Genomic DNA, 14,000 nt, shown 5'->3' with positions numbered 1-14,000 from the left:
AAGTCACTGCAAGATAAGAATATTAGATATGGTCCCCAAACCCCAATTTAGTTTAAAAAAACTCTGAGTTACAATACCAGAAAAACAAACAATCTAATCAAAAATTGGGGGAAAGACCTAAACAGATATTTCTCCAAAAAAGACATACAGATGGCTAACAAACACAAGAAACAATTATTGTTCAGTTCAGTTCAGACACTCAGTCATGTCCGACGCTTTGTGACCCCATGAATTGCAGCGTGCCAGGCCTCCCTGTCCATCACCATCCCCCGGAGTTCACTCAAACTCACACCCATCGAGTCAGTGATGCCATCCAGCCATCTCATCCTCTGTCGTCCCCTCTCCTCCTGCCCCCCAATCCCTCCCAGCATCAGAGACTTTTTCAATGAGTCAACTCTTCACATGAGGTGGTCAAAGTACTAGAATTTCAGCTTTAGTATCACTTCTTCCAAAGAACACCCAGGGCTGATCTCCTTCAGAATGGACTGGTTGGATCTCCTTGCAGTCCAAGGGACTCTCAAGAGTCTTCTCCAACACCACAGTTCAAAAGCATCAATTCTTCGGTGCTCAGCTTTCTTCACAGTCCAACTCTCACATCCATACATGACCACAGGAAAAACCATAGCCTTGACTAGACAGACCTTTGTTGGCAAAGTACTGTCTCTGCTTTGCAACATGTTATCTAGGTTGGTCATAACTTTTCTTCCAAGGGGTAAGCGTCTTTTAATTTCATGGCTGCAGTCACCATCTGCAGTCATTTTGGAGCCCAAAAAATAAGTCTGACACTGTTTCCACTGCTTCCCCATCTATTTTGCATGAAGTGATGGGACCAGATGCCATGATCTTCGTTTTCTGAATGTTGAGCTTTAAGCCAACTTTTTCACTCTCCTCTTTCACTTTCACCAAGAGGCTTTTTAGTTCCTCTTCACTTTCTGCCATAAGGGTGGTGTCATCTGCATATCTGAGGTTATTGATATTTCTCCCAGCAATCTTGATTCCAGCTTGTGCTTCTTCCAGCCCAGCGTTTCTCATGATGTACTCTGCATATAAGTTAAATAAGCAGGGTGACAATATACAGCCTTGACGTACTCCTTTTCCTATTTGGAACCAGTCTGTTGTTCCATGTCCACTTCTAACTGTTGCTTCCTGACCTGCACATAGGTTTCTTAGGTCAGGTGGTCTGGTATTCCCATCTCTTTCAGAATTTTCCACAGTTTATTGTGATCCATACGGTCAAAGGCTTTGGCATAGTCAATAAAGCAGAAATAGATGTTTTTCTGGAACTCTCTTGCTTTTTCCATGATCCAGCAGATGTTGGCAATTTGATCTCTGGTTCCTCTGCCTTTTCTAAAACCAGCTTGAACATCTGGAAGTTCACGGTTCATGTATTGCTGAAGCCTGCCTGGCTTGGAGAACTTTGAGCATTACTTTACCAGCATGTGAGATGAGTGCAGTTGTGTGGTAGTTTGAGCATTCTTTGGCATTGCTTTTCTTAGGGATTGGAATGAAAACTGACCTTTTCCAGTCCTGTGGCCACTGCTGAGCTTTCCAAATTTGCTGGCAAATTGAGTGTAGCACTTTCACAGCATCATCTTTCAGGATTTGAAATAGCTCAACTGGAATTCCATCACCTCCACTAGCTTTGTTCATAATGATGCTTTCTAAGGCCCACTTGACTTCACATTCCAGGATGTCTGGCTCTTGGTGAGTGATCACACCATCGTGATTATCTTGGTCATGAAGATCTTTTTTGTACAGTTCTTCTGTTTATTCTTGCCACCTCTTCTTAATGTCTTCTGTTAATAATAAATATATTATTTAAAATATATAAAAATAAAAATATATTTAATAAATATATTAAATTATTATTAGAAAAATGCAAATCAAAACTACAATGAGATATCACCTCACACCAGTGAGAATGGACATCATCAAAATAATAAATAAATGCTGGAAAGGGTGTGGAGAAAAGGGAACACTCTTGCATTGTTGGTGGGAAAGTAAATTGATATAGCCACTATCGGAGATGGTATGGATATTCCTTAAAAAACAAGGAATAAAATGACCATATGACCCAGCAATCCCACTCCTAGGCATATACCCTGAGGAAACCAAAATTGCAAAAGAGACATGTACCCCAATATTCACTGTATCACTTTTACAATAGCTAGAACATGGAGGCAACCTTGATAGCCATTGACAGATGAATGGATAAAGAAGTTGTGTTAAATATACAGAATGGAATATCACTCAGTCAGAAAAAGGAACACATTTGAGTAGGTTCTAATGAGGTGGATGAACTTAGAGCCTATTATAAGGAGTGAAGTAAGTCAGAAAGAGAAAGATAAATATCGTATCCTAACACATATATACAAATCTAGGAAGATATTACTGATGAATTTATTGGCAAGGCAGCAAGAGAGAAACAGACATCACAGACTTATGGACATGGGGAGAGGGGAGGAGAGGGTGATATGTATGGAGAGAGTAACATGAAAACTTACATTACCATATGCAAAATAGATAGCCAATGGGAATTTGCTGTATGTCTCAGGGAACACAAACTGGGGCTCTGTATCAACCTAGAAGGGTGGGATGGGGAGGGAGATGGGAGGGAAGTCCTAGAGGGAGGGGACATATTTCAAGCTACGGCTGATTCGTGTTGATGTTTGACCAAAAAGCCGCAAAATTCTATAAAGCACTTATCCTTCAATTTAAAAATAAATTAATTTTTTTTAACTTGAGTTACAACAAACAACCACCTGCACATGACATTTTCTCTCCCTGCTCCCTGGAAGGTCATGGCTGGATCCAGAACCTCAATTCTCCTCTTCTTAGTGAGTTGCTTCAGGGTCAGAGCATGCTCCTGTTGCTATCTTCCTCCTTCTCCTCATTTTGAACAATGTTGGTCTTATAGGAAAGTTATGAAAAGTACACAGAGAACTTGTATACCCTTGTACATAGTCACAATAAAATTATAGAAATCAGGAAATTAGCATTCTAATAATACTATTAACTAATCCACTGTCCTATTCACATTTCACAGACTTTCCCTACTGACATCTGCTCTCTGTTCCAGGATTAAATCTCACACGGCATTTAGTTGTCTCTTTAGTCTCCTCCAATCTGGCATGGTCTCAGTTTTTCTGTCTCTCATTGTCACTTTTGAAAAATATTAATGATTTATTGTATAAAAAATGTGAAAGTGAAGTTGCTCAGTCATGTCTGACTCTTTTCAAACCCATAGACTGTAGTCTACAGGCCTGTCCATCCATGGCATTTTCCAGGCAAGAGTACTGGAGTGGGTTGTCATTTCCTTCTCCAGGGTATCTTCCCAACTCAGGGATGGAACCTGGGTCTAGTGCATTGCAGGCAGACATTTTACCCTCTGAGCCACCAGGGAAGCCCCTTATTTTGTAAACTATCCTTCAATTTGGGTTTGTCTGGTATTTTTTCATGATTAAATTAAGGTTATATATTTTGGGCAAGAGTACCATGGAATTGATGCTGTGTCTTCTCAGGTATGCAAGGTCAGTATACATTATTATAGATGATGTTTATTTTGATCACTTGATTAAGGTGATAACTACCAGTTTTTTCCACTCTAAAAGTATTATGTATCTTGTAGGGAGATACTTTGAAACTACAAATATCCTGTTTCTCATCATACTTTTACTCATTTATTTTATAATCCTTTCTTTCCTATGATTACTAGATGTGGAAACTTCAAATACATCTTGTCTTTTCATCTTACTCACTTCCAAATTAAAGTTGTTCTTGCGTGTACCCGAGCAAAAGGGTCTAGGTCGCAGGCCTGTGCCCCAGCTGCAAAGGAGGTTGGAAATTCGAGTTCTGATTTCTGGACGGAAAGAATTTCTACAAATGTAAAGAAGACTTTCCAAGGGTAGCAGGCAATGATGACTCTGAATGATGTTCACGATTAAGATATTTTAAAGTGAAAAAACAAAACACAGGAAAAAAATATATGTATCGAATACTACCACTTATATAAAAGCTAAATAGTCTACTCACACAGACTATCTCTGGAAGGTTCAAGATGAAACTAGAAACAGTTTTCTCCAGAGAAGGGAACTTAATATTATCAAGAGAAGATGAAGACAGTTATCAGAGTATATTCTTTTGTACCCTTTGATTTAAATGGATGCAAAGGAAGGAGGTCTGGCGTGCTGCAGTCCATGGGGTCGCAGAGAGTCGAACACGACTTGGCAACTGAACAACAGTAACAACAAAGGAAGGAAGAAGAAAGAAAGAAGGAGGGAAAGAAAGGAAGGAAAGCACAATCTTTCTTGCTCCTCTCACTCAACAGTGGCCTCCAACAAGGTCTCCTTTGCCCTTTCTCGCTATCTTTACATGGTACCTGTCCACAGACCAGGACATAGCTCTCTGCCCACTCAGGGAGAACATTTTAGAACTTGCCTGAGCATAGAAAGTACTTATTACCCACTCAACTGGAAAGGAGGGTGTAGCTGCAATAGGCACATTGTGATTTTTTTGCGTTAAATAGAACACAAACATGAACACAGCTACCGAGTCTCAAGGACTCAGTAAAAACAAAAATACATTTTCAGTGACTGTTGCCATTTCTTAGTTGCCAGACTTGTGACACATTTATGAGCTGAATGTGCAATACAGAAATTTACATTCGATAACGGCTTGTTTTCTCAAATAAAACCAACAATCAGGAAAAAAATTCCCTTTTTTCTCTTTCTAGCAGTTTTCTCATTTTCTCTAAGTCAAGCATATAGAATTCTTTAAACTGTGAGGGCTCATCTGGTAGAAGTGAAAACATATTAGCAGAAGAAGGTCATTTGTGTCTAACAAGTTAAAGTAGTTAGGATGGTCAAAGGCCCTCTACTGGTTTATTTCCCTTTTCTGTTCAGTGAATAAGAACATGGCCACATCAATCATCCACTCCAGTGTACTTGTTACCAAGTCTGAGCTCAAACCACTGGCCACGCAACAGGCCAATAAATCAAGAGACGAGCTGTTGGGACAAAGAATAGCAACTTTATTTGGAACGTCAGCATGTTAAGAAGATGATGGACTAGCAATCCAAAGAACCATCTTCCCAGCATTAGAATTCAGGCTTCTTTTATCCCCAAAGAGAAGGGACGTGTCTGGTTGTTTCAAACTTCTTGGTACTAGAATTCTTTGTGCTTGCAGCTGTCCAAGTAAGTCAGGTCACCATGTTTCTGTAAATATCCAACAAGGTTCCTGTACACCAAAAAGGTTCCTATATACCAAAAAGGTTCTACAACTTTTTGTCTCTATATGAGTGAAAAATGTTATATCTTTAAAGGAGAGGAAGAGCCTTGAAAATGGGCTATCCTGTATATTTTAGGTTTGTTCTTTTCTGTTATACATTTATATTCCACATGATAATGCAGACCTGACTAACTTACCTGTTGAAGGTAATGATTCTCAGGACAGCTCTGCAGTATTATAAGTATCTGATAATAGTTATTGTTATATTTGCACTGTGAACCTGGAAATTTTTGAGATCAGGAAATATACCTCCTGAAGCACAATAACTATCTACTAACTAAAAAATATACCTTAAAACTGTTTTCTAAAGACTACAGGTTATTATAGGCAACTATCAAACTTCCAATTTCATCTCAAACCCATCTCTGAAGCCTTTTCTAAAGCTCCCCACCATGCCACACACCTAGGAGAGGTACACACCACTCCTCCATATTCCTTAAGATCTGAAGATAAAGTCTGTGCCTAATCTGAGTATTTTTAGCACTTGTTTCAGTGTCTAGCTCACAGTAATACCATGGATGAATGAATAAATAACCTTATTCATTGCTTGATGAACATGTATGGATTAAATAACAGACTCAAAGTGGTGATTCTGCTTGTTTTCAAGAGGAATTCAAGCAAGCATTGCTTGTTAATATATTATGAAATTTTGAAGTCCAAAAATATACTTTTTAATACACTTGTAAAGCAGAACCTTAGAGGATGAATTGAACCTCTATCACAATAATAAGCAAGTACTAAAAAAAAACCTAAGACATTCAATATAGATGAAACTCAAAAGCAATGCTAAACAAAAGAAACTAGACACAAAATAGTATATATCATCCAATTCCATTTATATATGGTACAGATATCAGCAAAAACCCATTTAAGGATTTGAAGTCAGGATAATGGCTATTCTTGGTGAGTGCTGGTAGTATTAAAAACTAAAAGGTGAGATTAAGGGGCTTCTGAGGACTGGCAATATCCTGTTTCTTCATCTGGATGTTCATTTCACAGATGTGTCCACCATGTGAAAATTCATCAGCTATATATTTTTGATTTGTGTTCTTGCATATAAAAGTATACTTCAATGAAAAGCTTAAAAAGGAATTTAGGCCAAGCAGAAAGCTTAAAACCAGTTAAATTCTTTAACGCAATCCAGTTATGTTCAACTAAAATGGAAAACCAATTTGGTGTAGAGAAAGCCATCACTACTTTATGATCGTTTCCAACATCCTGAAGACAGTCTATAGTCTAATCAGTCATGCACAGTCTCCAGAAAGCAAGTCTTAGACAATCTCTACTCCAAATAAGTGCATATTTGCTCAGTTGGCATTAGGTATGCAAGAAAGTGGAACCAGATGACAGTTGGTTCCTATAGTTGACAAACTACATTCCTATAGCTGACAAACTACAAATTCAGTTTCAAATTGTTAATCATTTTAATTCTAAAACCCCATATTTGCTGATGTTTGTTCAACTGGCCTTTTAAAATTAAATGTAAAGTACTTTCAGAACCATAATAATGGCTGAATATGGTAATGCCAAGCAAAAACAAGGATTCCGCTTCTAATTTTTGCAACATTTTAAATTAAATATGTTATGGGAAGCTTTATGTACTTGATGAAAATCGCTGAAGACTGTATTACTGCATGAAACTCCTCTATGGACTGAAATTCTGGCGGTGAGAATCCCATCCCTTTACCCATTTTACAAATGAGAAAACTATAATTTCCTGTTTTATATCCTCAAAGCTCAGACTCAGGCCTGGTGCGCAGTAAATACTCAACGAAAGGTTTGGAGAGGTGTGCCCATTGCCCAAGGTCACCCACCCTTCCTGCTTCCTTCGGAAGTGAATCCGACAGGAAGGTGAGCGGTGGGGCTGGGTGGTGAGTCTGAGGTGAGCCACCCAGACTTCAGCGAGGGGAGCGGCCTTAGGTTTCCCGGGGATCTTCCAACGTGCGTGTTTGGGGCGCCTCGCCCTTCTCAGAGGTTTACACCACCCTGTTACTCAGAGATGAACCACTTTTGTTTCTTCCAGCTGGCAACCACAGGTCCTCCGGGCTCTCTAGAGCGGAGGCGGTTGTTCTTGCCTAGAGCCAGGACTCGGAGGAAGTGGACGCACCCGGGATGTGAGTGACAAGTACACCCGGAGGGCGGGGAAAGTAGCAGGACCTTAATCACCAGGCTAGTCCCGGGCGGGCCTCGGGGAACCGGGAAACGAGAGGCGGTCTAGAGGAGGGTGGGCAGGATGAGAGGTCTCAAGAGGGGCGTGGGTCTGAGCATCCGCCCCGGTTCTCCCTGCTGTCCTGTCGCGCTGCAGCCCAGCGACCACCGTTTGTCCGTAAAGTCTGCAGAGCACCCCCTCCCCGGGCAGCGGGACCTGGCAGGCTGGGGCTAGTCGTGCTGCCGCCTGCCCGCCGCGCTGGCCGGCTGTGCCCGGAGGGCCGCGCGGGGCGGAGATCAGTCGGCGGGGGCGGGCGCCAGTCTAGGCGGCAGGTCCGCGCGCAGCACTCGCCCGCAGAGCCTCGCGGAGCAGCCGCCGCCACCGCGCGCCCCCAGCTCGCCCTGGGTGGCCTCTGCCCGCGTCTCCAGGAGGGCAGCGGCACACGTGCCCGGCCGCGAGACCCACGCCGCAGGCTTGAGAAAGGAAGTGAGTGCCCAGGAGCTGGGCCCCGGCGGGGAATGGAGACTGGCGGGGAAGGGAGGCTGCGATGGGCACCGCTGGTTCCCCAGACCCCCGCTCCTGCCCCTCTGCGGCTTCCTGCACATAAATAGCTGTTGAATTAAAAATCTCGTGATCAGCTTGTGACCACCTTCTCCGACCTTGAGCATCTGGCTGCGCAAAATAAACTCTCAGTCCAGCAGCGGTGCTGACCTTACGGGTGGGGAGGGGTTTCTACCCACCCACCACATTCCCCTGGGCCCTGGGACCCTCCCTGCATACTTGGCAAAAGGCAGGCCAGTGGCCTTCGGACCCACTCACTCTCTGTTCTTCCAGAGGGAGCATTCGGTCTATTTCCCCCTCTGTCTCTGCCTGTGTCTGTCTGTCTTGACTGAGTTTTCTATAAAGGACCGCCGGAAGTGGGCCACTTGGTTTCCCCAGGGAAGGCAGGTGTGCTGGTGCGCTTTGCTTCTTGTTCTGATCTTTAACACCCTAGGTCTACTTTCCCAGCCGAAGCTTGAGGCTTTCCTCAACAAGCAACAGCTTGCTGCAGAAGTTCACTCTCGAAAAGAAAGGCGCAGAAAAGATAGGAGTGGAATGTGGGGAAACCAGATTGTCTAATTTTAGCCTGAATTTCGTTGTAAGGGAATCACCACCTATTGCCTGTTTTTCAAATGAGAAATACCTTATTGCCCAGGTTAGGTAAAGAAAAATCCTGTCTAATTGCTCCCAAAACAAGCAGTGAGGAGTCATTTTAAAAGTAAGGTTATTTTCTTCATGTACAAAACATTTTAAATAACAAAGCCTCAAAGCATAGCATTAAAAAAGCTGTAAGGATCCTAAAGTCAAATACTTCAATACCATGTTAAGAATTTGACAGTGAAAGAGGTATCTTTATTGTGTCCTAAATGGGAAAGATTTATGTTAGTTAAAATGTTTGGTGAAGGTACTGAGAATTTAGCACGTAGTTTTAAGTGTTGTATTTCATATTAACTTTGTAATATTATCAAGAATATGTCCCAGAGTGCTGGTTGAGAGTTTGGAGTTAGAACCTGAATTGATCTAACTTGCTGTGTGACTTTTGATAAATTACCTAGCTTTTCTGAGACTGTGTTTCCTCATTTCTAAATGGGATTGCTGAGAGGATGGAGATAACACAAGGATAGTAGTTATCCCAGAGTACATCATTCTGAATGATGTACACAATAAATAAGGCCTGAGGCTGAAGATGACAGTGAGGTGGTTAGGCCCAATATAATCACTGCATGACACTGCCCATCCAAGAAGTCTTGTATGTTCCTCTGTGCATTGGGAGGTGCAAACATTAGGATCCTTTAGTCGCCTCTGAACTCTTGAAGTTGCGTGGAACAAATGAAATCTGTTCTAAGCCTGTTCAGATTTGCAGCATTTATCTTGTGATTCTCTTTTGCTTACGAATGTGAACAGTGACACTGGTGCTTTAATTATTGCTTTGTATAATTTTTTTAACTTTTAAATGAAATATAGTTGATGTACAGCATTATAAGTTACAGATGTACAACAGTGATTCACAATTTTAAAGGCTATACCTCATTTATACTTATAAAATATTGGCTATATTCTCTGTGTTATACAATATATCCTATAAGCTATAAAGGTTATTTTATACATAATAGTTTGTAGCTCTTAATTTCCCCTATTTTGCCCCTCCATCCTTCCCTCTCCCCACTGGTAACCACTAGTTTTTCTCTATATATGTGTTCTCTATCTATATGTTTCCTTTTTGTTATATTCAGTAGTTTATTATTTTAGATTCCACATATAAGTGTTATCATACAGTATTTGTCTGTCTGCCTTTTTTCACTTAGCATAATATCTTCCAAGTCCTTCCATGTTGTTGGAAATGGCAAAATGTCATTCTTTTTTATGGTTGAATAATATCCTATTCCACATATTTATCCACTCATATGTTGATGGACACTTAAGCTGCTTCATATTTTGGCCATTGTAAATAATATCTTTACAATATGTATATTTTGTATATTTTCAAATTGGTGTTTTGGGGGGATTATTTGTTTTGTTATTTTGTTTGTTTGTTTTTTGATATATATCAGGAATGTAATTGCTGGGTCATATGATAGCTCTATTTTTAGTTTTTTGAAAAACCTCCATACTGTTTTCCACACTGGCTACACCAATTTACATTTTCACCAACAAGTATTGAAGGTTCCCTTTTCTCCATGTCCTCACCAACGTTTGTTATTTCTAGTCTTTTTGATCATCACCATTGTGACAGGTATGAGACTGTATCTCACTGTGGTTTTAATTTGCACTTTTCTGGTGATTAACGATGTTGAGCATCTTTCTTGTGCCTCTTGGCCATCTATATGTCTTCTTTGGAGAGATGTTTATTTAAGTCTTCTGCCCATTTTTTGAGTGGGTAGGGTTTTTTTAAATTGAGCTGTATAAGCTGTTGGTATGTTTTAGAAATCAATCCCTTGTCTGTCACATCTTCTACAAATATTTTCTCCCATTCTATATGTTGTCCTTTCATTTTGTTTACAGCTTCCTTTGCTGTACAAAAGCTTTTAAGTCTAATTAGGTCCCATTTGTTTATTTTTGCTTTTATCTCATTTGCTTTAGGAGACAGATACCAAAAAAAATGTTGCTACCATTTATGTCAAAGGGTGTTCTGTCTATGGTTTCTTCTAGGAGTTTTATGGTTTCTGGTTACATTTAGGTCTTTAATCCATTTTGAATTTTTGTATATAGTGTTAAAGAGTGTTCTAATTTCATTCTTTTACATGTAACTGTCCAGTTTTCCCAGTAGTACTTATTGAAGAAACTATCTTTTCTCCATTGTATATTCTTGTCTCCTTTGTTGTAGATTAATTGACCATAAGTGTGCGGGTTTAGTTTTGAGCTCTCTGTTCTATTCCATTGATCTAAGTGTCTGTTTTTGTGCCAGTCCCATAATGTTTTGAGTACTGTAGCCTCGTAGTATAATCTGAAATCAGGTAGCATGATTCCTCTAGTACTGTTCTTCTTTTTCAAGCTTGTTTTCACTATTTATGGTTTTTTGTGTTTCCATAAAAATTTTTAAATTATTTGTTCTAGATCTGTGAAAAATGCCTTTGGTATTTTTATAGGGATTGCACTAAATCTGTAAATTTCCTTGCATAGTATCATCATTTTAACAATATTAATTCTTCCAACCCATGAACATAGTATATCTTTCCATCTGTTTGTATTATCTTCCATTTCTTTCATCAGTGTCTAGTAAATAGATCCAAATACAGATCTTTTACCTCCTTAGATTGGTATATGACTAAGTATTTTATTCTCTTAGATGTAGTGGTTAAGTAGGATTGTTTCCTTAATTTCTCTGATAGTTCATTGTTACTGTACAGAAATGCAACAGATACTATATATATATAAATGGCAACCCACTCCAGTGTTCTTGCCTGGAGAATCCCAGGGACGGGGAAGCCTGGTGGGCTGCCGTCTATGGGGTCACACAGAGTTGGACATGACTGAAGTGACTTAGCAGCAGCAGCAGCAATGTTACCAAATTCATTGATTAGCTCTAGTAGTTTTCTGGTGGCATCTTTAGGGTTTTCTATATATAGTGTCATGTCATCTGCAAACCGTGAGTTTTACTGCTTCCTCTCCAGTTTGGCTTCCTTTTATTTCTTTTTCTTGTCTTATTACTGTGGCTAGGTCTTCCAATACTGTGTTGTATAAAAGTGGCTATAGTGGGCATCCTTGTCTTGTTCCTGATCTTTTATTTATTTACTTATATGCATCAGGTCTTAGTTGCAACACGTGGGATCCTTCATGGCCTCACAGGGGCTCTAGCTGTGGCATGCAGACTTCAGTAGTTGCAGCCTGTGGGCTCTCTAGTTTCGGCACAGAGGCTCTGGAGTGCACAGGCTCAGTAGTTGCTCCAGGGTATGTGGGATCTTGTTTCCCTACAGGGGATCGAACCTGTGTCCCCTTCATTGCAAGGTAGATTCTTAACCACTGGACCACCAGTGAAGTCCCTGTTCCTGATTTTACAGGGAAATGCTTTCACCTTTTCATCACTGAGAATGATGTTTGTTGTGGGTTTCTCATTTATGACCTTTATTATGTTGAGGTAGGTTTCCTCTATGCCCACTTTCTTGAGAGTTTTTACTATAATTAGTGATTGGTGGTTTAGTTACTAAGTCATGTCCAACTCTTGTGACCAAATGGACTGGAGCCTGCCAGGCTCCCCTATCCATGGGATTTAGTGCTTAATATTAAAAAGAATGTTCCTCAGAGGTCACCATGGTCCTAGCTTAATACTGATCTAATTAGGTTGAAGGGAGGAACGGAGTCCTGGAGCTAGTTTTTTAAGTGGCTGTTTTGACTTAAGAGTGTAAGATGAAGACTAGCATCAGCTGGAGTTTGTTATGAATGCAGGGTTTCCACATCATTCCCAGATCTGCTGACTAGAACCTGTATGTTAATAAGATCCTGCTGAATAGAATCTGCATATAAATAAGATCCACAGGGTTCCTGTGCACTTTCCCTTAGAGAGACCCTTTCCCAAGCCCTTTGCATACACTGATGGTTTTCAAGAACAGGGCTTATGAAAACAAGGATTTCTTATAAGCTGTCTTTACCTCACAAAGTAAAAAAGATTTGTCATCACTTAAATGACTGATTTTTATTTCAAATCTTAAAATAGCCAGGAGGTATTTATCATTTGCCTCCTACTTAAAGAGAACTGACATTTTTAAGTTCTGCAAATTTGGGGTTCCAGTCTTCCTATTATACTCAAAACACTCAGTTTTGAAACTGCTTAGCTTCATTCACATTGGAGAAGGAAATGGCAACCCACTCCAGTGTTCTTGCCTGGAGAATCCCAGGGACAGGGGAGCCTGGTGGGCTGCTGTCTATGGGGTCACACAGAGTCGGACACGACTGAAGCAACTTAGCAGCAGCAGCTTCGTTCATCCTAGTTCCTCCAATGATGGGACACTGTGGGTTTGAAGCACTCACCTCATCTGTACTTTGAAGAGTGGGATTTTATGTCTATCACTCCTGTTTTAAATATTTTGCCAAAAGTGTGTCCAAAAACTTATATGATATATATAATATAAAATGGTAACTCAAGTAAGTTGAATATGTGCTGCCCCTGGCCACTCTGGGGCTGATCCACCACTCAGGAGCAGAGGGCCTCTCTCGTCCTCTCTGCTGCTGCAGGTCACCCTGGAGCTGATCCCCCACCACTGCCGAGCTCTGGCCCCAGCCTCTCCTTTCCTCCTGCTCTGTGCTAGGAACTGGTGGTGCTGGTCACTACCCTGCTCCCATCTCCGTCTCCAGTGTGATCTCTGTGAAGCTGCTTCCCAGGCCGCCAGTGCCTCTTCAGACTGCTGCTGCCATGTTGTCCTATGGACATCCAGTCCACCAGAGAAGGGAATGGCAAAGACCTCTAAGGAGGCCTTACAGAAGCTGAGAAAAGAAGAGAAGCAAAAGGCAAGGAGGAAGGGAAAGATAACACAACTGAATGCAAAGTTCCAGAGAATAGTAAGGAGAGATAAGAAAGCCTTCTTAAGTGTACAATGCAAAGAAATAGAGGAAAACAATAGAATTGGAACGACTAGAAATCTCTTTAAGAAACTGGATAGAGCAAGGGAACATTTCATTGCAAAGATAGGCACAATAAAGGACAAAAATGGTAAGGACCTACAAAAGCAGAAGAGATTAAGAAAAGGAGGCAAGAATACACGGAAAATGGTGTGATCACTCATCTAGAGCCAGGCATCCTGGAATGCGAAGTCAAGTGGTCCTTAGAGAGCATCGTTACAAACAAAGCTAGTGAAAGTTATGGAATTCCAGCTGAACTATTTCAAATCCTAAAAGATAATGCTGTGAAAGTGCTGCACTCAATATGCCAACAAATTTGGAAAACTCAGCACTGGCCACAAGACTGGGAAAGGTCAGCTTTCATTCCAGTTCCAAAGAAAGGCAATGCCAAAGAATGTTCAAACTGCAGCACAATTGCACTCATCTCATGTGCTAGCTGAAGAAGGCAATGGCACCCCACTCCAGTACTCTT

The 14,000-nt window shown here is 40.9% G+C and overlaps 1 protein-coding gene across 2 annotated transcripts in view; it reads left to right on the top strand.

The window, feature by feature from the left end:
* Positions 7,210 to 14,000, top strand: part of FERMT1 (fermitin family member 1) — a 59,108-nt gene continuing 52,317 nt past the window's right edge. The window contains exon 1 of one of the 2 annotated variants that reach the window (XM_018057377.1): positions 7,210 to 7,400. The gene's annotated coding sequence lies outside the window, so the exon portion shown is untranslated. Of the gene's footprint in view, positions 7,401 to 7,473; positions 7,922 to 14,000 lie in introns of those variants that run through there. The other variant, XM_018057376.1, reaches the window with a different exon arrangement.

The sequence above is a fragment of the Capra hircus genome, chromosome 13 (genome assembly GCF_001704415.2).
Source record: "Capra hircus breed San Clemente chromosome 13, ASM170441v1, whole genome shotgun sequence".
NCBI lineage: Eukaryota > Metazoa > Chordata > Mammalia > Artiodactyla > Bovidae > Capra > Capra hircus.
This window is presented reverse-complemented; position numbering and strand designations above follow the sequence as displayed.